Source organism: Salvelinus sp. IW2-2015, linkage group LG6.1 (genome assembly GCF_002910315.2).
Source record: "Salvelinus sp. IW2-2015 linkage group LG6.1, ASM291031v2, whole genome shotgun sequence".
Taxonomy (NCBI): domain Eukaryota; kingdom Metazoa; phylum Chordata; class Actinopteri; order Salmoniformes; family Salmonidae; genus Salvelinus; species Salvelinus sp. IW2-2015.
Window position 1 is genome coordinate 17,535,117 of NC_036845.1, and position 25,708 is coordinate 17,560,824.

At 44.0% G+C, this 25,708-nt stretch overlaps 1 pseudogene; it reads left to right on the forward strand.

Annotated features, from left to right (window-relative positions):
- The window catches only part of LOC111964690 (zinc finger protein 407-like), a 141,376-nt pseudogene that overhangs the window by 9,062 nt on the left and 106,606 nt on the right, over positions 1 to 25,708 (forward strand).

Below are 25,708 nucleotides of genomic sequence, written 5' to 3' on the forward strand. Positions count from 1 at the left end.
TTTATGCTCTACTCTTACCTTCACCCCTACATCTACAACCACTACTTTCGTTTTTATTAGACTGTTATTAGTAATTTGTGTATTTTTTCCCCAATAGATAAAGTAGGATAAATTGACTCACTTATTGTTCTGCAGGATCGAAACCATTCAAGTGCAAAATCTGCAACTTTGCCACCGCACAGCTGGGTGACGCCAGGAACCATGTGAAGAGACATCTGGGCATGAGAGAGTACAAGTGCCACATCTGTGGGTGTAGTAGCACAGTCAGTGACTAGTCACTACCTTTTTAACTGGGGATTGCCTGGGTTGTGTTCATTAAGTTAGAAAAAGAAAAAAGGTCAGAAACGGAATGAAACGGCAAGGTACTATCTGAACTTAAGACGAAACACTTGTTTTCCTTTTATGTTGCTACGGTCTTACTGGTTTTTAAGTCATTTTTGCCATTTAGGTTGGATCACAAGAAGAAGATCGTCTTGCTCTGCCAACCATTATTTCCTCTCTTATTGTGATATGTTTCAATACAATCTGTCATATCTCATCATAGTCAACATTATAGCGCAGCAGCGCAGGGCTAGGCCTATAAACTCAAAGTACAATGCTTCTGCGTCTCTTTCGTACTGCATTAGGCGAGTTCAGTTCAGTTAGTTTCATTCCCCATGCTTGATCTTCCTACAATCTGACTCTGTTCACATGGACATGTTGGACTGTTTCTGTGTAATTTGGAAATGTACCGGATAGCAGGATCTTCAGCTTGTACCACGTTCTCTGCGCCTACGTGATACATAGATGAAGACGGGTAGTTATTTAGTCTCCCTCAATGCTTCTGTGTAAACTGTTGTGTTAAATGTGTTCCGTTTAGTTCGGTTGCTACGTTTTCTTTCTGCCACAGTCGAGTGGAATGAACATGTTTATTTGTCGCCGCCGTTCACAAACGTTTTACAGAAGGGAAAACAGATTTTGTTAAACCACAGCTACCTCTAATGAGGAAAAAGACTCATGTTTCACAAGCCCTCCAGCGAAAAACATTTTCCCCAAGTGCCTATAAATGTGTTAGGGCTTTGACCAAGAGAATATGCACCACACACTCCGCACGCACACACTCGCACGCACACACGCACGCACGCACGACCACGCACCACCACACACACACACACACACACACACACACACACACACACCAACAGAAACACAGTTCTCCAATGTGCCTGACTGCCTTTAAATGAGTCTACTAAATACAGCTTCTGGTTTCACAAATCATGCGGATGGAGGACCTATCTCCCGCCTGAGCCAGACATGGGTGACAAATCGGCCCTGTGTGTGTGTGTGTGTGTGTGCGCGCACGCACTCACTACTGACTGATCACCGGGGCAACTTTCCTCTTGACTAAAGAGCAGCAAACAAAGAACAGACCAGAAACACCCTCATTAAGGCCAAAGTAGACATACTCTCTCTTCCCAAAGTATCCAGATTAGATAATATAGGCCCACATATATGTTGCTAATCTGAATGCTGTTGCTAATGGTTGTTCGTGTCTCAGTTAATGCAATTTCCCTTTTTCGGTTTGGGCTGACCTAGAAAGTGAGATTACAATGTAGGCTGGCCATTAGGCATTCTGTTGCACACACTGGGTGAGGTGACATTTTGCGAAACAAAACCCTCTTTATCTAATGAAATCGTCTCTCATTATTACGATTTATCATCTTGATTACAATAGCTGAAGCGTTAATTTAAGTTCACTCGACCGAAGTTTCTGGAACTACAAAATTGAAATTCATACGTTTAAGCAAAATGGGGTGGTTTTACACGCAGAGATACAATTCCTGGCACGTACAAAGCCCCTCAGACCATGGCAATTTGACTGGAACATTCATCAGTAATTCTATTTCTATGGTTCTACATGGCTTCCCTGCTTTGCGAGACAAGCCAATGTAACGTTAACCAGTAGTCTGTTCATTCATTTCCCATTACGATCACAGAGTGAGCTCATCCTGCTCTCGTTAGAATGTTGAGGAGGAGCACCAGCGTTGTTTAACTCAATCTAAACACGCGTGTGGTCTTTCTCCCTGCGCCATCGATTGGCGCTCCCACCGGTGAACTCTGTGGCTGCGAATATTACCTGCTTTTGACACTGTGCGCTAACGATTGAGACGCCCCCAAATGGATGCGGTGCCCCTCTGCTGTCCACCTCACTTTAGCTGAGCCGAGAGCCTCGGAGGGCTGCTCGTCTCCGCTGAGGACTCTGGGAAGTTGTTGATAGTTAAAGATCATATTGTTGTGGCATTTAATTAACAAATGCAAATCAAGGCCAGGACAGATAGGCACCTCTGACCCAGCTGCCAATCAAACGTGAGAAGGCTGTTCCGTGTAGGTAGGCTGTGTTGTGTGTACACCATGCCTTTACACTCTCTCTCGCTCCCTTTTTTTAGCTAACAGTTACTCTCTTTTCGGTTTGGGTTCCTTTTTCTTTCGTTGTGTCTTTCTTGTCCTTCAGAGTGACACGTCTCGTAGCTGATATCCTCTGCTTTTTACAGCAAGTTCATTTTTGGAGGGTATATTTTTCTTAATTGTATTTTTTTTTTTTGCCTTTTTCTCCCCAATTTCGTGATATCCAATTGGTAGTTACAGTCTTGTCCCATCGCTGCAACTCCTGTACGGACTCGGGAGAGGCGAAGKTCGAGAGCCGTGCGTCCTCCGAAACATGAACCTGCCAAGCCGCACTGCTTCTTGACACAGCGCTTGCTTAACCCGGGAGCCAGCCGCACCAACGTGTCAGAGGAAACACTGTACAACTGGCAACCAAAGTCAGCCTGCCTGCGCCCGGGCCCACCATAAGGAGTCGCTAGAGAGCGATGGGACAAGGACATCCCGGCCGGCCAAACCCTCAACCTAACGCGCACGATGCTTGTGCACCGACTCATGAGTCTCCCGGTCACGGCCGGCTGCAACACAGCCGGGATTGAACCYGGGTCTGTAGTGACGCCTCAAGCACTCCGATGCAGTGCCTTAGAACCCTGCGCCACTCGGGAGGCCACTAATGTATTTTTTAACTGTCTTTTTAGCCATTTATGAATGTATTAATCAATAGTAAAGACCAAATAAAACATTTTCATCCCAAAAAATTACATCAACGGCTTAGACTTTTAAGAATTAAAATACTGAATCTTGCAGCAATGACATCTCCTAACTGATTGATGTAGTCCTAAGCTGGCCATAAAAACATAACCTGCAAAAACAGCAGAAAAACACAAATTGCCCCCCTAGCACATACAGTACGGCAAGATTCCTCATACTGTATTTAATTGGTAAAAAAAAGCCTTTTAAACACAAGGCTGTTTCTTGTCTTTTCTCTGTGTGTGGTGTGTGTCGGGTCCACAGTGGGCCTAGGCCATTTAATGAGCACTCCCTTCCTCTCCTCCATCATGTTCTCTCCTCCCAAAAGGCTCTGGATTCAGCATTTCAGCATCCCTTACCCGTACCTCTTCCCCCCCCATCGCCCCACCGCTCTCGCCTCACCCTCCCCAAAGATGCCATGGCCGGCCAGTGCTGTTTGTACGTGTTAAATTATGCATCAGGAGTCTAAACGCTGTGAAGCATTGGTTTAATATCTGGGGGCCAAGTCGTTGGAAGTATTAACAACATCCTGGATGGTCTTCCCATTAGACCTGGTTCTATAATATCATATCGGCCAGACGGCCACTATAGTTGGAACTACCTGTCAACTAGCTCTAGTTTAAACTTTAACGGTTTCTCTCTTCATCTCCCCCCCCAAAAAAGTTGTCCGTCTTTTCGGTATCTGAGAGGTCTTTTTCCCCCTCTCCCTCCGTTGACTTAGTAGCCGAGTCCGGAGTGAGTATATTTAGTCATAATTTCATGTTGGTGTCGTGTGATTCGAATGGAACAGGATAGGGTTGGCTCGTGTCAGGCTTTTGTGTCTCCCCGTCTGTGAGTGTGTCTTCTGCTGGTCCCAGAATAGCCCCATCAGTTCAGTTCCACCCTCCCCTCCTTTCCCCAGCTCATCCTCTGTAATATGTCTTAATGCCCAGGCCTGTACCAGTGTGTGTGCGTGTTTGCATGCGTGTGTGTGTGTGCGCGTGTACATGCTCATGTGTGTGTGTGAGGCCCGGGCCTTGACAGGAGAGGAGCATCTTAGTGCTCTGCTTATCCAGAGAAAGCCGTCACTTAACTCAGCCCCTCCATTGTGTGTCCCCCACTACCACTCCCACCCCTCTTCCTCCCTGACGTGATACTCTTTAATCCTCAAACAGAATCTGGTTTTTAACTCTGACTATTTTTCTGTGTTTTTTTTCTTCTCTCCTCCATTTTAACGTTAATGGTCGTTGCAGATGAAGAAAGGGATCCCTATGAGGGCGATTACAACGTCACTCCCCCGATCTCTCTGCCGCCCCCGAAATAATTGTACATCATCGCTTCATAACGTGTCAGAGGGGTGTTGGTGGCGTGCAATTAAAACCGGCGAATATAATACAGGAAATTACGGCCTGTCAGGTCGGTGAACAACACAGTCGGTATTTGAGTTACACTTAATCATCATGTGCATTAGCGACTTCATCGGATTTCCACTCTGGTGTGAAGCGCTCTCTCTCACTGTTAAGGCTTTGGATTGTGTCTGAAAGTACAACACCCAGGCTATAGCTCTGGTCTTATGTGAGGAGATGACATTTGAAAGCTCATTGCCTTAGTAAATTATATAGGTTCGTGTGAACGAAAAGGATCACCCATCCATGTGCATGCGGAGYGAAATGGTATGCAAAAATACTGAATTCATTATCACACAACAGATGTAAACATTGAATATTTACTCCCAACAAGCCAGACACCACAAGCCGCGTTATGTTTGCATAATTCATTTGCAACCGCTAGAAAAAGTTCTAAATTGGCTTGTATCTTGATTGAATAGACATTTTTCCTCGCCTATTCTCAACTCKGGATTTTTTGTGTGCTTTTTAGGTCATGTTGTCCTGTGTATATGAAAAACAACTAATCCCCCCCCCCCCATCAGAAACACACATGGCGTTTATTCACATTAAAAGAAGTATCAACGTTTACTGTTTTGGTACCCATCTTCACGATCACGTCAGTTAGCGTGCGCGATCCTTATCGACCAAAACAAACACATTTTGCTTTTGATTCGCTTAACTTTATTTAGTGCGGCATTATCGGAAATGAAATAAGTAACGCGAAAGGTCATTTGGAAAAGAATGCAGAAAGACTGGTCTGGAAAGGTTAAGTATGTGACAGAGCTGTTTGGATGATAACGAGGAGGGGTCCGTCTGCTTGGAGAGCTCGGGGTTCTGTTTCTGACTTCACTGTGTGCGCCGCGATCGCTCTTTATGACCGGGACAGGTTTACAGCCCGTTAGCCCGCCATAACACGATAAAGCACCCCATAATAGATTGGATGTGTTTAGTAGCCTTGGGCTGATGTTTGTAAAATTAATGTTTTCGCAGAAGGAACTCACACACACACACACACACACACACACACACACAAAAGCCATGACTGGACAGTATCTATAATAGTCGTATACAATATGTAACACAGTTTGCACATATTTCACAGTCAKTTTGCGTTAGATTCTTCYGTATATTCCACTGACCTATATGCTGGTATAAGGCATGCAGTTATTGAGGAAATATTCAATCAGAGCCATAATAATTTAATGAGCTTGGACCGTCCTAGACCTGTTAATCAAAACTAAGCAACGTTACTCTTAGTAATGTGACCCCAAACCTCTTTTCCAATACCAGATTTATGCTTCAAATGACACTTTGTGACAACTTTAGGGCRAAAGTGTTGTGTCGGTCTCATATTTGTGAGTATGTTTTTGTATTGGCTGAATGGGCCCAACTGAGCATCTCTTTTGTATCTAGCATACGTACTCTCTCGTTCTGAACTCATACGTTCTTTTAGGCCTTACTTCTTAAKAAGATCCTCAGACAGTTAACGGTCAGGCTAGGTCCTGCTTGCTCTTTAGTGGCCTCRAAATGGGGGCTGAGGGGCTTTATGATCAAAACATTCCCCTTTTAATCAAACAAAAACAATCAAACAAAGCCAGACGCCATAAACGGAAGGATCAGTACTTTAACTAAAGCAGCTAACTCAGCACATACACTCTGGAGGGCTGGTTTGGTCATCACATCAGCAAAAGAGGCTGCATTGTCTCACTGGCTGAGTCTGGATGGGCCTGTTGGAGTCAATTGGCCTCGCTACACCGTACCCTGTTGTACAACGAAAACTTGCGTCGAAAGCTGTAATGGGTTATGATTATGATAGAGATTTATGGAAGGGGGTTGTCTGATCGCAGCCTTGTTGTATGGTTAAGCGCAAAATGCTCCCCTCTGAAATGACGTGCTTTATCGGTTCACTTAGACATTTTTGGAAAAGTCAGTTCCAAGAGATGCTTGAAATATCCAGACGATCCACGATTGGCATTCTCTTCTGGCCTTCGCTCTGAGTGAAAGGGAGAGCGTGGCTAGTTCCCAAAGGCTCAATGCCCTTGTGAGTATGTTTGTTTCCCCCTCTGCTTGGTGCCCGTCTGACACACGTCACTCCCAATCACGACACACGGGGACCTCCGTCTCGCCAGAAGAAACGAGTGGACCTGATGTCTCGAGGTAGTTTTATACACAGCAAAACAGCTCCTATAGGGATGTCTGGGGTGAGAAAGGTGAGGAAAGAGAGCGAGAGGACGGAAGATGAAGAGGGCCGAGAGCGAGAGGGATGGGGAGAGGAAGATGAGGAGAGGGAGAGGAAGTACGTAAGGTASATATCACCCGTGCATTGCTCTCTTTGTGTGTTGGTATCAGGGGATAGCAAATGGCACACGATAACACATGCCCTTAGGCATTATGGGGATGTCTGTAAGTCGAACGAAACCCGTGTTGAATTGCGACTCTATCAAAGATTTACATGCAGTTAATGCAAAGGAAGAACAACAATCTCTGCTGTGGCTCAGAAACAAATCTCCTTGTTTAAAAAGGAGAAATCCCTTGTTCGAGAGATAAAATCCAAGCGATTTGATTCCATGAGCTAATCCTGTCTAGGTAGATTAGGAGTTGCCACCAACGGGGGGGGGGGGGAGAGTTAATGATGATTAACCACAGCAATTAAAAGATGAAGAGGAGGGAGAGAGAGAGAGAGAGAACGGAGAGAAAAAAAGTGTATAATTAAAATATCCGTCCCTCTCTTGTCAAAAGTGGGTGTCATCCACTGTGCACTTATTAAAAGCCGGGAGGGAAGGAGAGAACAGTGCTTAATTCCAGCACTCCTGAAGTGTCTGGTGATATGCCCGCGGATGGAAGCTGAGGAAGGCTGTAACTCATGTTTAAGTGTGCGGCCGTGTCATTGCAGGTTCACGTTCATGCATTTCTGTGTTGACACCCATTGGGGCAGGGGATATTTGGCAGTCAGGAGTAATTTAACTTAATTAATGGGATGCATATTTGATGGAGGAATAAAATATCCCGGCTCAGCAAAGTGGAAAAGGGGAAAGATTTAGTGGGAGTTAAAGGTGGAGGGGAGAGTAATTTGTGCATTCAGTTACCGCTGCTTGAGAGACGGAGAGACAGAGAGTGGGAGAGAGAGTGGGAGTGGGAGAGAGAGAGAGAGAGAGTGGGAGAGAGAGAAAGAGAGAGAGAGATGGGAAAGAAGGATATGGGTTGATAAAGATAGAGGGAGTGAGAGTCGGTAGGAAGGAGGGAGGGCAGAAGGAGAGAGAGWGGAGGGGAGGATGAGCGGAAGTGTGAGAGATGGTTGGCGATGTGTGGGTTGACACAAAGCTGAGTTGAAGTGTAGAGGGGAATGGGATGTCCCTCCATTGAGAGGGCAATCAGAGTGACAGCGTTTGAGTTAATTGATATCCGGAGTGAGCCCCCCTCAGTACAAACAGGCACATGGTTTGCAAACTTGTGTCGGAGCTGCCGGCTGCTGAGGGCCTTTTAAATATGCATGAGGGGGCTTTTAAAAGGGGGTTCAGCGATGCTGGAGAGCGGTTGGTCCCCCCACCATGYGCGCACACACACATGTATACACACACACAACGTGGTGCCACCAGGCGAACCCGTGGCCCAGTGAAAAGCTTGTCATGCTGCTCTTAATCTCCCCTGGCTCTTTTTAATTGACTTCCTGTAGGTATAGATTATTTCATGGCGAGTTCACTGTGGAGATGTTTGATACCATCCGGGAGACTGGCATCTGGGATGCTGTTAGCTGGCTAGAGATGAGCCACTCATCCGTCGCCTGTCTCTTACTCCCCTCCCGATCTCTCTCTCCTTCTCACTTTCTCCCTGTGTATCTCTCACTTTCTCTCTCCCTCTCTCTCTCCTCATCATTCTCTCTCCTTTTTTCTCTCCCTCTCTCCCTCCGTCTCTCCCTCCCTCTGTGACGGGCCAGACTTATTAAAATGGGTGAGAGGCAAAATGCAATCACTCATTGCCATCATCATAATTGAGCTGATATACCTGCTCTGTGGTGGCCCTACCCTGACAGGAGAGAGGAGTGGATGGGACGTGTGTGTTTGTGTGTTTTGTGTGTTGTGTGTGTGGCGCTTTGTGTCTGAGAGTAGTACAGGTTAGGAGGGACAGTGTCTGATCCCCTCTCACTTTGTCACACACACACTCTGGCCCCGCGTCTGTTACACTCGGAACGGACCTCCCATTTGACTAAATCGACTCTTATCCTCCCTCACAGAAAGTACACTTGCAGTGTTTTTATTTGACTGGAATGAATGTCTTGTCAGGACTCATAATGTCAGTTTGTTGTCTGTGAGGAGAGACCGACATTCGGTGAGTCTGTCGTTATAGTAAGCCGGTCTGGTGCGTTGTTGACTAGCCATCCAATAGTCCCCACTGGGTACAAACTTGTTGAATCGTTGTTTTCACGTMATTTCAACGGAAAAATGTAATGTGATGACGTTGATTCGACGCGGAAAACTGATTGGATTTGCAACAAGTCATCAACGTAAAGAAAGTTTAGATTTTTTTTAAACCTAAATCCAATGACTTGGTTCAAATTGATGTTGATTTCACGTTGAATTCATGTTATTGACAACTTCATCAAATATAAATCAAAACTAGATGTTGAACTGACATCTTTGCCCAGTGGGTTACGTGTCCTAACTTGAGGACCTTGYATGAATTTCACYTCAAAGTTAGTTATGCATGCTATTCTCAAGTTAGGATTCGGCTGGTATTGCTTAGGTGAGTGTGTGAGGGGAGTTCCTTACTGATCAGTGACYGTAATTCATCAGTCAAGTACAAGGGAGGAGCGAGAACCCGCAGACACTTGGCCCTCCGTGGAATGAGTTTGACACATGTGCTTTAGGTCATATTTTACCTTCAAGAAATCCAGCCGATCCTCAGTTTTGTTTGGCGATATCCACCATTTTCTTTGAAAAAGGTGTTAATATTCAATAATGATTTAATGGGATTAATATTAGAAATGAGATTACACGCCAGCTCAAACAACCAATCAGCCAGGTCAGCCGTGATACAAGTCAGGATTGGACGTCCATCAAAGTCTGAGGACGTCGGGAGATGACATGGAAACCGGGCCACTAGGGGCAACAGTGAGCGCTGTTACCTTCAAGTAGGTTGTGGATGTGGATGTGGATGGTGGATGGTGGATGGTGGATGGGGATGGGGATAAGCATCTGCCTCTGATTCCAAAGGTTGCAAGTTCAAATCCAGTAATAGAACGTTTAAAAAATATATTTTTATTTTAAGCCTATCCCAAACCTTAACCCAAACCTTAACCATTCAGAGTTAATGCCTAACCTTAAGAATGTGGAGTTAATGCCTGAACTTAACCCTAACCTTAAAAATTCTGAGTTAATGCCTAAACATAACCATAGCCTTAAAAATTCTGAGGTAATGCCTAAACATAACCATAGCCTTAAAAATTCTGAGCTTAACCTTAAATACTTTGAAATTCAACGTTTGGAACAACTTTGAAATTTGTCGTTTGAGAAATGGATTAACGTCTAATTCTGACCTGAGACTGTGAGAGCTGGTAGACTACACAACCATCTTAGCCCAGTGCTTTCCATTGCCCACTTAATTGATTCATTAAAGTTGTAGATTTATTGTATTTCTACTGTACCTACAGTAAATGATTGAAAGTCAACCGTAAACACGATCAGTAGACAGCGTGGCCCTCGAGGCTCGTATCCCTGCCCCTCTCCTTATGGCGATTCCTTATCCATCTCTGACAGCAAAAATATTCCGCCATAAAACCTGGCAACACTGCCTGACATATAAAGCCCTCCGTCACTCCCACCGCCCAGCTCTCCTTTAGCTCTCTCAACACACACCCTCGGACCCTGAAATCACCGGGCCTCCCTGCCAGCCTCGGCTCCCTGGACGGGTATATAYGGCCCCCCCAGGTAGCCCCACAGCCTCCATCTTTTAAATACGAGGAAGTAATGGCGGGTGAGTGATGTTGCTCGTGTCCTTGACTGGGATCCTCTGTCAGCTATAGCTACAGCTCACTCGCTCCAGGTCCCTCAGGAGACCTAAAATACCCCCAGAAAAACTCCTCCAAGGCTTGTAGATGTGGTTGCAGCAGTGCAATGTCTGTTTTTGTACCGTGTGTGTGTGTGTGAGTGGGTGTATTTGTATAGTCTATGTGTCTGTGCTTGTATGCCTGCGTGTGCGATGTGTGTACTCTGTGCACACTCATATGCGCATCGCTAATATCTCACACACATTGTTTTCCTACGTGTCTGTGTGTGKTTTTGTATGTTTTGTGGTAAMGGSATAATCTAGTCCTATACATGCACTTGCYTGCCTGTTGTCCGGCTGTATCCCCTYTAGCCTGAGGGCTGATGTGGGAGTTTAGCGGGTTGGAGGATCCTGGTCACTGAGAGGTTACAACAGGCTCCTTCTACGGCTCCCTCTAAAATCTCCCCATCATCACAACTGCCATCAGATTGCCCCTCGGCTCCTCACAAGGGGCGAGAGGGCTAAATTTGGGACATGGGGAAGTGTCAAGACTGTGAGGGTGCTGGTCAGCGACAGTGGCCGAGACGCACGTTCCCCCTCGGACATCCACAAGTGTCGGACCTGGTTGGTTTCTCGTAGGGGAGAGGCTGACACGGGTCAGAGGGAGGTGGCGCGTTCTACCAGAGTTCCCGCCACAGYGAGAGTCTGCCATAATGTCTTCYTCTTTCCCTGCCACGTTAACCCTTACCAAGCGGGCTGTGGGCTGAACCCTGCAGCCGCCCGTGAAAACGCTGACACATCGATTTCCAGAGCAGGAACACAGCAGCACGGGGTTGGCGACGAGGGGGGGATCACGCTCTCTGTGAAGAACCATTTATTTATTAATTCAGTTTATCCAGTCAACTAACAGAGGTCGGTGTTACAGTGAAGCACTAATAATTATTTGTCTCATACGGTTGCATTCCAAATCCAGTCCCACATGGCCAAACTCCCTTATTTCACCAGCCCCCAATATTTATTTTCACTGAAGATAAAAGACAAGCATGTACAAATGCAAAAAAAATCTTTGAAAGTTTTATGTTCTCAAGTATCCTTTTCTTGGGAGTCAGTAGGAGAGAGAAACTGTAGAYGAGTTGTCTGTAATGGACAGTAGATGGCGCCATTTTACTTTTTAGAACGTCAAGAGAGCCTCTAATGTTATGTCTGAGTTGTGCCAAATGCATAATCTGTGATACATGTAATGTGTCCTCTAAAAGTTAAAGAAGTAGCCTGTGCATATTGGCTTGATTTTGCTTAATTTTATGAATACTAAAATATCTATATTTGTTCCATTTTTGCATTCAAGTGAAGTAAAATAGCTGTGCAATATAGCAGTATAATTAGTATAAGTGTACAGTTGAATGGTTTACGTGCAATTTTATTTCTGTATATATTTTCACCATAATTATGATACCATTTTATATCACGCCCACATCAAAAATGTCAGTATGCTTTCGTACACAATTGAATTCAGCAAAAAAAACATCATCAACCAAGATAATGAAATGCAAAAACATAAAGAAATGCATTAAAAGACACGCATTAATACTCAACAAGGGGCCTACTTTCAATATGGTACATTTTTCATGGACTCAATCCCTGGACTTTTTCTGATACTCTGATACAGAAGTGAGTGTAGGTAGAGAGAGCGGGAGAGAGGCTGGGCACAGGAAGGCAGTGGTATCTGTCTCAGTCTGGGTGTCCCTCCTGGTACTGCTTTAACTAGGACAAGCTCCTCTACGCTGGCGGACCTCAGGGGCCGATCAGCAGGTCTCAGGAGAGCCCCCCCACTAGAGCACCGCGCCGGGCTGTCACGAGGGGGCTGACGTTGGGTGGGTGGTGGGGGTGCATGGTGGTGGGAGGCGACATACCGAGAGGGCAATTACAGCAAGGACAAAGACTACACAGTGATAAGTCCCCACAGCGGCACCCTAATGTAGAGAGCAGGTTAGCCAACTACAAGGAGTGGGGAAATGAGCATTGGTCAATTGTGTGTGTGCGTGTGTGTGTGTAACCATCCTGGGGATAMTTTTTCTGAGGTGGTCTTGCTACCACTCAGGCCTACCTCACTGACTGTTGCCTCCTTAACCTGATCTGTGCCCTATAATACAGGGAAGCCAAACATTGCTGGTGTTAAACACAAAACCTGCTCATCGTTAGGGACTCATTTGACCATGACCGTAGCCAGAAAAATATCTCAATCAAAGATAATACATTTAAAAAAAATAGATACCATGGATTACATATGCCAATACATGTGGCTCATTGTTGCACCTTAAAAKACATGCATTTTATGTGTGAACACATTTAATTAACAAGGATTTTATATTGATCTCTCACTTAACATCTAACAAGTCCTGTCTGCATGTTTCTGATCTAAATTATAAATGTAACATATTGCACATACTGCCTCATAAAAAAAARAAAGAATGTTTTTGAATGCYGTGAACGAATCAGTGGAAGAAAGTGAAGTGAATCATTTYCAGAGAGARGCATCCTCTTCTCCATTTCTTGGTCACTTTGCATTTCCAGCCTGTTTCTGATTATGTTCAGAGTCCGTTATCAGGGCAACAGATCCCAGATGCAGTAGAGAGAGATGCACTTGATACTGCTGTGTTTGCACACACACGTCTGTGATCAGATAAGCGAGCTGCTGGTGCAGTGCTTATACAAATCAGTGCATGTTCAGAGTGAATAGGACCAGGTAAAGGCAATAAGATACGATGCGATAACCTTTCCGGGAGAGGAGAATAGTTTACAATCTGATTCAGTGGGATTCACAGTGGATGCATTGTGCAGTACATGAACAGTTTTAACAGCCTCTAACAGATTCAGATTTAAAAAAAAAAAATACTTTTACTGAGAATTCCCACGTTGACCACAGATGCGATGTCATGTTTCAGATGGTTGATATTGTTTGTTTTCCTGTATGGCGTCACCGTCTGAGACATGCTGGTGATTTTTAAAATTTGCTTTGTAAATGGATTATTCCTTACCATCCATGTTAACCAGGGTTGGCTGGCTACTCCTTTCTCTCTTGTTGTGTGTGTTTGTTTGTGTGTGTGTGTGTGAGAGAGAGAGAAAGAGAAAGAGAGTGTGTGTGTGCATGTGTGTGTATATGTATGTGTGTGTGTGAGTTTACGTGTGGGCATGCATGTTGGCCTTTGTCAGTATCACAACTGAAATTACACCTTAACACAGTAGCTAGGGTATTTTATCCGGAAATTGTTTTGCCATTTAGTTTTGTTGTTTAATTTTTCCGTGATGAAAATATGCATGATTTTTTCGAAATATTGGTAAGTGTGAGCATGGAGAGCGGGAGAGAGTGGTAGGCCAGCATTCTCAGGGGCAGAGGGGGTTGAAACATATGTTGCGTGCACTCAGTGCAAGGCTCAGCAGTGATAGTTAAACATTAGGGTGAAGTGTATCCTCTAAGGGGCTGTGTGTTAATGTGTCGGGCTTGTTTTAAACTCAGCCACTGCGGTCCTCACCAGTTAAAACACGAATGCCCTATGTATAACACAGGGTCAAATGGTGCTGAATGGCACACATATTGTGGATAGATTATAATAATACTACTAATAATGATGATAATAATAATTAATAATAATAATACAAAATAGTGTTGGTGCAGTTTATGTTAATTTGTTTACCCATGCATTTTAATAACATGGTAATATTTATGCTGGCAGTATTAAATGTCAAATTATTGTAATTGGTTTAACAAGTTAACTTAACAAATAAGGCTGTTTTGTCATGTTTTGTCTTAGGGGTATAAATACATAACTAGATGTACATAATGAATGTAAATATGTGATTATACACAAGACATCTTGACTATGAGAACGATGTGATGTGGACATCCAGAAAGATACCATATATTTTTTATTTCTGTTTTAAAGGAATCGCTATATATGCATATTGAAAATGCCAATTAATACTGATATATTCAAATTGTGTCATCTATATACTGTATCATTTGGAGATGTATATTTATTCAATATCCTTTAATTAATGCAGAGAGGAGCAATATGATATGTTGTTAATTCTATTGATAGCCTGTTTGCTGAACTATCTGACACATCATAAATCTGCTATGTATAGTAAGTAGGCTATTGCAGTCTTTAGATAAATTATCTCTTCATTTATTTTTATGGCGACTGTCACAGTATGCAGCCTACCAACAGAAAATATAATACAATATACCCCCCTTTGCAACCATACGCGACTAATCTAATATATTAGTCAYCCGCGTTTGTACATGAGTGAGCAATTATTCTAAAAAGTTTCCGCTGCGTGCAGGGGCGACAAAGGGAATATGCGCGAGGACCCTCTCAGGTTGCGCGTGGACACGTTTGACGGCTGCGTTGAGGCGCTGATAGGCCAAACGGTGGCGGGAATCCGCCATTTTTAATCGTCTGGACCATGATGGTTTTTAGAAGAGCACACGGCGACCATGACAACTCTAATAATCAGACGAGAAGGATAAAGTTTTATTTTACCGGGAAAACAGAGGGGGAAGGAGTCCTTGTTTTTTTGAGCAGGGAGATGCATTTCAGGAATCGGAGATTGGATTTGTCGTGAAAGAATGTCAGCATTAATCAAGGGTTTTTGGGACAAGGTCGCATGGGTCCTTTCTGCAACAGACCATCCCTCGACCCCCTCCCGGTCTGTTTGTGGGTTTCTAGACTGACAAATATGAGAAGTCGTCTTCATGCACATACGGTATCCGACTAGGCCTATATGTTTGGCTCATCAATGTCTGAGACCTCACTGCAATTTCATTTTTTTTGTTGCCTTTTTCAGGATAATCCCGGTTTGAAAAAATAAAAAAGAATGATGCTTTGAGGATATAATTAAAGATATCGTTCAAAGAACAACTTTTTGCATATTTGAATTATTACTGTCATTAAAACCACACAAAATATGGAAATATGATTGCCGGAAGCACATAAATCAATGATCAGCAAGGCCTCAGAGCCCAATAAATATGGGGAGTTAAATACTTTAAAATGCAAATCAGGTCTCAAAATTTGCATATGGGTGAATTTAAAGGAAGTGTGCTTCCCAAGACCCTCTGAGGTAGAACGGGGTTGGTGGGAAATCAGGCAGTTATTTTAATTTTAAAGACTCATCCCTGGTCAAGTAGGATTGTTATAAATGATGGCTAGACGAAGTGGGTTGACAGACACGGCTGCATCCGCTTTTGTGGATCCAGAAAGTGCCTTAAGTGATCTGAATAATTAGCAGTTAATTATTCTTCATCCATCTAAATCCGAAAAGGACAGATTATGGGGACAGAATTTATAATTTTTAGCCTGGCGTCCTGTCTTGTCCTAATGTGGTAAACTAAAGTGACTGTGAATAATACCTAGTGACCTTACAGTAATTACGCTTCGCCTAGCAATTTGGTTGCAGTTGCTAATTGAGGGTATTGATTCAGGGAGTTTCATATTAAAAATACATATGTTTTATGCCTGGGATTTTTCTCCCATGTCTTTAATGTATTATTCATTATTATTATTTTTTTTAACAATAATTAGCACACAGGATATGCAACACCAGAGGGTGAAGTGGTTTCTTTGTCCTATCCCTCTGTTGCAGGCAGGTACATTTGGCCAAACTTTGTGCTGAATCTCAAATATGGTTTGTTGTCGTGGTATCTGCTGTATGTAGGAAGAACATCAACGTTTCCCACCAAGTTGACGTCTAATGCTTCAACATGTATGAGAGTCTCAAGGCAGATAAAGATGGTCAATCATTTTTCATAAAGTTATTGTAAGAAGACGATGATGATGATGATGATAATAGTAGTAATTGTAGATCAATTGATCAGATATAAATCTAATTTAACCGTGTTTAATATGCGAGCAGGCTAATAGAAGTTTCCGTGTCATAYAYRTGTKTYTMTMYSCRSAGRSRCRSRSMSSKSYSYRWAMAYAWAAAMMCCMGTGTTGTTGTCCCTAGGCCATTCAAAGACACACAGGCACCAGTGGATCAATGGACATGATGTCTCTTTGTGCATTAACACACGGCTTAGTGTTATGTTAAAAACCTGCCGAGGAGCACCTCCTTGGAAAAAAAAATTTGTTTTATGTTTTACTTTTATCTGTGGAGTCTGATGGGCAATTGGTTGGTCGTGAAGGCATCCCTTTACCCGTGCTCTCTGTGTGTGTGTGTGTGKGGGGGGTCTGTCACTATGTGTTTGTTGGTGTCAGTGCTCTTCTCGTGGCGCCGCCAGGTATTGACCAGCAGAGAGGATGAAGTGGCTTACTCTGCTTTTGTATTTTTAGCATTTCTGTAACAGAGATACACTGACAGCTTGCAGTTGCGTTGCGTACTGCACCGTATATCCCTGATTGAAACGGACAGTGCTTGTTGTTGTGCAGACACTCGCCCTGCCTCGGAATATGTAAACCCGATTTATCTTTTATTCCCAGTTTAACTTCACGCGTTGCTCAAGAGGACACTTACTTYGAGAAATCCCTTGTTTTATAAGATAATGTGACTGTTCACTGATCTGATCTAGGCTCAGTTGAAAAGACACGGCTTTAGCTCTTTGCATGAGTTTTCCCTTTACATGTTTTGACAGAGTCCGACTTCTCTATTTTATTTCTGTCAGGCCGATTAGCTCGTAGTGGAATGTCAGGCTTGGCCCTACCCCTCTGCAATGGACAGAGGCTGGTTGTGGGCATGTATGTGTGATTGTGTTAAACATACCAGCGCTCAATTAGACGTACCAGTTGTTGATGGGCCTCTCTGTTCTCTATGTTAAAGCCTGCTTGGACGCTTCAGCGCAAATCCATGGTGAAGGACTCAATGGCTGCCGTGTAATCCCATTTACTGTACAGCTAATGGCATAGGGCTGCACTGGGARAGAACCCTCCTTAGAGCGAAAAAGGCTTCATTCGGGTTTGATTCAGACTGACCAGTTAGTCTGACCGCTTACACAGCACATATGCATACTGTATGTGATGTCCAGCGCCCCCTATGTAGACAGAGGCACACACATTGGCCGGAGTGGCCACACACTGACTTGTTGAGCACTGTACGTTCAATCACCAAACGTATCAGTGTAGGATATAGAGGTGCTTTGTCTAGGGAAACTTTGACGGTGTCACATGAAAAAGGAAATATTTTCTTTAGGATAAAAATGTCTAATAATTTTGATGAGTCGGGAAAAGCAATTTGGGAGTGAAAATGAAGTAACTTAGAACAGACCTCGCRTTCTTGTCACCCATTCCAGCACACGTTTCCCCACAGTGTATGAAGTACAAAGGAGAGAGAGAGACCCATTTCAGACAGGATACGTGGTATATTACCTGTAAAAAATATACKGCAATGTTTATATGAGCCCCTTTCAGACAGCCGCTTATTTACCACTTTCTTGCAGGTATACCCCTTTTATACATATCAGTGTGTGGGGGCATGGAGGTGCTGTTAAACCATCGGGGCTGTTTGCATTTCAAATTAGGGAGGTGTTTAACAATCGTAGCAGAAAAACATTCACACAGACGTGATACCTGTATTTTGGTTACGGGGTCTGTGAAAATGCAGGAGTCACGACTAGGTCTTTGGGTGGTTTTTAGTTTTCTGTGTTTTTTTTTTACCACCTACCCCTTTCAGATTTACAACAAAGCAGGCAAAAAGAAGCAAGCATGGTACATTTGTGGGATTTTGGTCTGTGTATGAAAGGGATAAGAGACAGAGAGAGGAGAGAGTGACACTTCCTAACCTCCTGCCAAATGTATCAGCACATATTTCCCTCAGATCATACAGGCCCACAAAGAATTGGAAAACAAATCAGACATTGATAAAATCCCATATCTGTTAGGCGAAATACCACCGTGTGCAGTCACAGCAGCAAGATATGTGGCCCATTGCCATGAGAAATGGGCAAACAGTGGAGCACAGGCAATATTGTAAATACGACCTATATTTATATATCTGTTTATTTATTTTTTCCCTTTCATACTTCAACTACTTGCACATTGTTACAACACTGTACATAGCCAATAATATAACATTTGAAATGTATATATTATTTTAAAACTTTTGTCAGTGTAATGTTTACTAATGTTTCCCTTGTTTCTTTCCCTTTTWGTTTATTGTCTATTCCATTTGCTTTGGCAACGTAAACATATGTTTCCCATGGCAATAACGCCCTTTGAATTGAATTGAGTCGAGAGAGAGATTGAGACGGGGAGAAAGAGAGAGTGGGAGAGAGGCCCGGGAGAGAGAGAGCAGGAGGACGAGAGAGAGAGAGAGAGAGAGCTGTGCTTTCGCCACTGGGTGATGTTTGGTGGTGGGTGGTGGGCTGGTAATTAGGCGTCAGAACACTTAGGCCCAGAGTCTCGCGCAGCGCCCAATTCCCCCTGACGCCACCCGAGACGTGTGAGCTATTTTGCTCTGCAGTTCCTTCTGCTCGGCTGGTCATCTGTCTTCTCCAGGCCCCATCAGCCAGTAGTACAGCTTCTTRTCTGACCCAAGCCCTGAGGGGCGGAGGGAGGTGGTGGGGGGGGAGTCAATACTCAGACCCCCGCTTACTAACTGGACAGACAATAAAGATCAATAGAGGTAAAGGCACATATATTTGACTAATTACTCCAATAATTAAAACTGTCTTTTGCGATTGAAAAAAAATCAGTACGTGGTCAATTTTCCCAAATGGGTTTGGACACAGTGGACTAATCCTGTATAGGCCTTATTGCTCCCCTGTCATAAAATCATTTAAGAAAACAACATTAGCAAATTTTMTTTTTGGTGGTGGTGGTGACCATATAGACTCACTTATAGACTCACTTAGTGTGTTGTGGTGTGGTCAGTCGCAACATACTGCCAATGTGATCCGTCGGAATGTCCTATTCTGATTATTGGGCTAATAGCCTTCAAAATGATCATTAACTGAGGCTAAAGAGACATTTTGGTGAGATCTCAGTTTGTAACCCATTGTGAACTGAAGGGAAACAAATACAAGATACAAATACATGAATGAACGAAGCAGTTTGAGTACAACAAATATTCCTAAGTACCAGGCCTAGTCGTTAATATAATATCACAAAGTGACATAATTGGTCAAGGGAGGCCTTGTGCTTGGATTGGTTTGAGTGCCGTGCATGTGTGTATTATTTGTATGTCCCGTATTGTACAGTACGCGTGGCTGCCTTATTAACAAACGCAATAATCCTACACAACAAAAGGTTTGATACAGTAAGAGAAAAGGCTTTGGGAGGATGTGAGGGAGAAATGTGCTGCGCCAGAGGATTCTGTAGCGTGCAGAACGGAACGGAGCTACAGCAGCGAGAGCGAGAGAGAGAGGAGGGAGACATGCTACTTTTATGTCCGAAGGCATGTTCACGTCCCACTAAAGAGTACTCTTTTTTACACAGGTAGGCAGTTTGGGGACTAGGCTCTGTACTCTGAACGGAAAACAAGACATAAGAAGAATCAAAGGATGTTCCCCCCCCGTTAATAATGTAACAAATATTCAAATTTCTAAAAATAAAACCTCCACTTCATCCTTCCTGCTAATCTGAGCTGTAATTTATTCCCACCCAGGGCCATATTAGTATGCTCGCCGGGGGCAAAGTGATTATGACAAGACCAAGTTCCCTCAACTTAGACACTATTCTAAAGAAAGAATGAGAAATAACGCGGTTAGTATTTAGTGAGAAGTATTTAGCATTATTTTGTTAAAAACATAGGCTTATCACCACACACACACACACACACACACACACACACACACACACACACACACACACACACACACACACGCTTGCACGTATGCTCACACATGCACACACACATGCACACACACAGAACGTATGTGTGTATGTACGTACAGTATGCACACTCACAAACACGCACACACTCATTAATAATTAGGATAAATTGCAGCTTATGTGTGGTGTGTGTGTGTGCTGTGTGTGTGTGTGTGTGTGTGTGTGTTGTGTTGTGTGTGTTGTGTGTGTGTGTGTGTGTGTGTGTGGTGTGTGTGTATGCATATTCCTGTCTCTGTGCATTTCATTTCATAAAGGCACTTCGGTAAAAGACTGTACCAACCATCAATAGACACTTCATTATCGGTGCCGAGAAAATAAATACATTGTGTAGAATAATGATTGCAGTCATTGCTTCATTATATATCAGGCTGTTGTCAGAGAGCAGCTTGAATAAGTGTGTGTGTGCTGTGTGTGTTTGTGTGTGCGCGCCCTTGTGTTTGTTTGTCATTTTACAAATGTGTTTCCGCAAATTAATGTCTGAACCATCCGGGGGAAAAAAACGCACCCTCTCATTTGGTAACCGTGACAAACGATACATTTTGGATAATGATTACAATTCCATGTATTGTTCCTTTATTCATGAACATGGGGTACGGATTCCCACGTAACSAACCACTACAAACAGCGATCGTTACAGCAATAACTTTGAATACTGGCATATGAAATTTGTCTTACATGACAGTGACACATTTAACACATAAAATACGGACAGTGTCTCACTCAAAATATGTATTTACATACAATATATGAATACTCTTTACTTCAAGGCTTCGTTGAATATTGGGACACCYTAATTATATCAGTCCTATGACCTATAGGGATGTATGATGTGTGCTGCTGTGTGAATGTGGGAGACCTGCAGCATTAAGAGTGGGGGAGAGGGGACCCCTGTYTGAGTATTGTAGGCACTGTACTGAGTCGCAGCCTGTCACAGCCCATGTCACACTCTCCTGATGAGCCCTCTAGTTATGCAATCACCACTATTATTCCTATTCACCGAATACCCGAAATGTACAGTATATATTTAATTTGTAGAAACATTGACAGTTTCGCTTGATTTACGGTGCGGGCCCAACTTTAATTAATTGAAAAAATGCATATTACCCCGCGTGCGACTTAATTAATAACTAATTAATCACAGGGCACTTGTTTCAGTGTTTTCTTTGGAGGCACATTTCTGGTTGTCTGACACCCTCACTTGGATTTCCTCCCGCGGTTATTCCAGTGTGAGGTCATGCTTTTCCCCCCCAGAGTGGCTGTGGAGCAGATCTGGGTTCAAATGGTATTGGAAATCATTTCAAATACTCTARCTGAACWTGATTTAGCTTGCCTGGCRCAAAGGAAATCAGAAAATAGTTGCACACGTACAAATGTTACCCATCTGGCGCTCCAGGTAGGCTAAAGCAAATGCCAAAATAGTTTGAAAGATTTCCARTAGTATTTGAACCCAGCTGTTGAGATGAAGGGAGCCCGATGAGGCCTCTGGTAAAGTAGGACTGTGATGCCAGCAGCAAGCATCTCAGGTGAAAAAGACAAAGACAAGTCTGAATGCATGAAAAGTTTTTTTGTGTGTTAAAAAAAAAAACTTTGCATCATTATTTGGAGCTGAAAATGTATCAAAATTGGCAGAATGATTTTATTGCAGACAGAGCAGTAGGTTTCAGTGCAGTACGTACTGGGCGTCTCGAGTTTGGATTTGGAGGGATATTAGATATTAGCTGCTGGTGTAAATTATCGCAGCAGTAAAGGTCCTATAAAATCTCCACTCTCTGTCAGGTCAAGTCATTACACTCTTTAATTATGTATGTGGCGGAGAGATATAGACGTAACTACCGAGCGGGGCCTCGCTGCTTCCTGCTGTCATCCACCTGGCGTTTGATGATGCCTCACTCGCTCATGACAAACGCATCGATTTACTTCTGCCCGCCGCGTAGCCCTTCCGCCTGAAGGGATCCATTAAGGCAAACAGTTCTCGTCCACAGTGAGTGACAGCTGTGACAGGCCCGCACCGCTTCTCTCCACCCCTGCCCACCGCTTCTCCTCTCGCCTCCCCGTCTCTGACTGACAGCTCCACGCTCAAAACAGGCCTTTTTCACAGCACCTCTAATGGTTTCAAACGCTTACCATTACCGTGTCAGATGGTCAGGAGGGCTGGTTATGGAGGTGGGCTGGGGATGTGGGGCTTTCAGTCATCCATAATGTAGCCATCTTCCTGGCTAGTACAACCATATCTGTTGTCTCCAGAACCTATCATTTCTATAAGCAGCAGCCCATCCCCTATCATTTCTATAATGCAGCAGCCGATCCCTATCATTTCTATAGCGCGGTTGATCCCTATAATTTCTTATAGCGGGGTGATCCCTATCTATTTCTATAGCGGTGGTGATCCTTCTAGCGGGTGATCTTATCTATAGCGGCGTGATCCCTATCTTTCTTATGGCGGCGTGATCCCTAATCATTTCTATGTAGAAGGGACGTACTCCTATCAATTTCTATAGCGCCGTGATCCCTATCATTTCTATAACGCTGTGATCCGTATCATTTCTATAAGGCAGCCGTCCCATAATTTCTAATGAGCAGGCCGATCCTATCATTCTATGCGCGGCGTGATCCCTATCATTTCTATGCGGCGTGATCCTATCAAATTTCTATAGCGTGTGATCCTATCAATTTGTTATAGCGGCTGATCCTATCATTTCTATAGCGGCGTGATCCCTATCAATTTCTATAGCGGCGTGATCCCTATCATTTCTAGCGCGTGATCCCTATCATTTCTAGGCGGCGTGATCCCATATAATTTCTATGGCGGCGTGATCCCTATCATTTCTATAGCGGCGTGATCCCTATCATTTCTATAGCGGCTGGATCCCTATCATTTCTATAGCGGCGTCTCCCTATCATTTCTATAGGCGGCGTGATCCCTATCATTTCTTATAGGCGCGTGATCCCTATCATTCTATAGCGCGTGATCCTATCATTTCTATGCGGCGTAATCCCTATAGGCAATTATCGATATAGCGGGTGATCCGCTATTCTTTCTATGCGGCAGTGTCCCTATCATTTCTATAGGGCCCGATCTCTCCTATCATTTCTATAGCGGCGTGATCCCTATCATTCTATAGCGGCGTGATCCCTTCATTCTAGCGGGCGTGATCCTATCATTTCTATAGCGGACGTCTATCCCTATCATTTCTATAGCGGGGCGATCCCTATCATTTCATAGAGTGTGTGATCCCTATCACTTTCTAGCAGGCAACGTGATCCTTATCATTTCTATAGCGGCGTGATTCTTCTTTTTATCATTTCTTATAGCGGCGTGATCCCTATCATTTCTATAGCGGCGTGAACCCTATCATTACTTATAGCGGCGTGATCCTATCATTTCTATACGGCGTGAACCCTATCATTTCTATAGCGGCGTGATCTCTCGCGTGTCCCATCATTTCTATAGCGGCGGTGATCCCTATCCATTTCTATCGCCCGGGTGTGCCCTATCATTTCTATAGCGACGTGATCCCTATCATTTCTATAGCGCGCGATCCCATATCATTTCTATAGTGGTGTGATCCCTATCAATTTCTATAGCGACGTGATCCTTATCATTTCTATAGCACGTGATCCCTATTCAATTCTATAGCGGCCTGATCCCCTAATCATTTCTACTAGTGGCGTTGCATCCCTCTATCATCAGAATTATCATTCTCTAAAGCGCCTACACCATTTCTATTGAACCCCTCACCCGTATAAGGCACCCAACACTGAAACTTTTATTCACAGTTTCTGACCATAATCATAGCATCCAAATTGCCTCTCCCATGGCTGCATGGGTGATATGAATACTTTCCTTTACTATGTCGTGCATATCAGCCGTTCGTTATTGAACTTGGAGCTTTTGTAGTGTGTGTGTGTTGCTGCGTGCGTGTGTGTGTGTGTGTGTGTGTGTGTGTGTGTATGCGTTGCGTGTATGTGGTGGTGTCGTGCGATGCTTTGTGCGTGGGGTGTTGTGTTTAGTGTAATGACTTTTGCTCTGCCTCGTGCTGCCCTCGTCCCCCCATGCGTGGTTGTGTTGTGTGTGCTACTTCTCGCTGGCCCTCCCGTCTCGGGGGCTACCGTGCTGGGACTGCTCTCTGCAGCTGGCCCTTCGTTCTGCTATCAGGTGTTTAGACGCTAGCGCCGTCCCAGATTGAAAGAACAGAGGAGAGGCGCCCCAGTGCAGAAACCAACTCCTGCAAGTGCCCCACCCACCCACCCCCCACCACACACACACACACACCACACTACCACTACACAGTCCAACCACCCTGCCTGATTAAAGAGTGTAATGACTTGCACTGACAGAGAGTGGAGATTTTATAGACCTTTACTGCTGCCGATAATTTACACCAGCTGATCTAATATCTAATATCCCTCCAAATCCAAACTCGAGACGCCCAGTACGTACTGCACTGAACCTTACTGCTCTGTCTGCAATAAATCATTCTGCCAATTTTTGATACATTTTCAGCTCCAAATATATGCAAATTTTTTTTTTAACACACAAAAAAACTTTTCATGCATTCAGACTTGTCTTTGTTCTTCCACCTGATCATGTTGCTGCTGCATCACAGTCCTACTTTACCAGGAGGCCTCATCGGGCTCCCTTCATCTCAACAGCTGGTTCAAATACTATTGGAAATCTTTCAAACTATTTTTGGCATTTGCTTTAGCCTACCTGGCGCCAGATGGGTAACATTTGTACGGTGTGCAACTATTTTCTGATTTCCTTTCGCCAGGCAAGCTAAAATCAAGTTCAGCTAGAGTATTTGAAATGAATTTCCAAATACCATTTAACCCAGATCTGCTCCACAGCACTCTGGGGGGAAAAGCATGACCTCCACTGGAATAACCGCGCGGAGGAAATCCAAGTGAGGGTGTCAGACACCAGAAATGCTGCCTCCAAAGAAAACACGAAGTGCCTGTGATTAATTGTTATTAATACTCGCACGCGTCGGTAATATGCATTTTTCAATTAATTAAAGTTGGCCCGCACCGTAAATCAAGCGAAAAACTGTCAATGTTTCTACAAATTAAACCTATTATCACCCTGTAACATTCGGTAGCGTCCTCCGCGTGAATAGGAATAACTTATGCGTGACCTTGCATCAACTAGACGTGTGCTCCATCGGGAGAGGTCTGTGACATGGGCTTGACAGGCTCTGCGACTCAGTACGTAGCCTACGCCTACCTGCTGGACATTACTGCAGACCTCGCCCCTCTCCCCCACTACTGTACATGCTCGTCAGTTCTCCTCACATTCTGACTCCGCTGCTGGCAACACCATCCCCTCCATCATCACTATCCCTATAGGTCATAGGACTGATCCTACTAGCTTATGCTGCTTGGTCCCAATACTTCACGCCTCGAATTCACATGCAGTATTTCATA